The sequence below is a fragment of the Primulina eburnea genome, chromosome 7, assembly GCF_022965805.1.
Source record: "Primulina eburnea isolate SZY01 chromosome 7, ASM2296580v1, whole genome shotgun sequence".
Taxonomy (NCBI): Eukaryota; Viridiplantae; Streptophyta; class Magnoliopsida; order Lamiales; family Gesneriaceae; genus Primulina; species Primulina eburnea.
Window position 1 is genome coordinate 23,046,423 of NC_133107.1, and position 401 is coordinate 23,046,823.

Genomic DNA, 401 nt, shown 5'->3' on the forward strand with positions numbered 1-401 from the left:
AACTGGTCAGCAGCTGGTTCAGTTGGTTCAGTTTCAGCTGATGTGCTGAAATCAGTCAAGCTGATTTCAGTTTGTGCAGAACGAGTAGCTTCATCGTCATTTATCAGCATCGTAAGCTTCGATTCAGACTTTGACTTCCAGGAATAATTTGTAGATCTTTGTCTTATCTTTCAAACGCATACTTAATCTCTTCGTTTCGATAACCGAGCTGAGAGATATGACCAAAATACGGCAGCTGCTCAAACAACACTGATTGCTGTTTTTGTATGATCAGTTCGGTAATTGGGCGATCAGTTAGACCATGATAACATCCGATTTTGCCCAATTGATGTGAAATACGACTTGTTCCAAATTGCGTTTTCTGATCTTCATAGTTGGCGGATTGTCATTTGGATCATCCA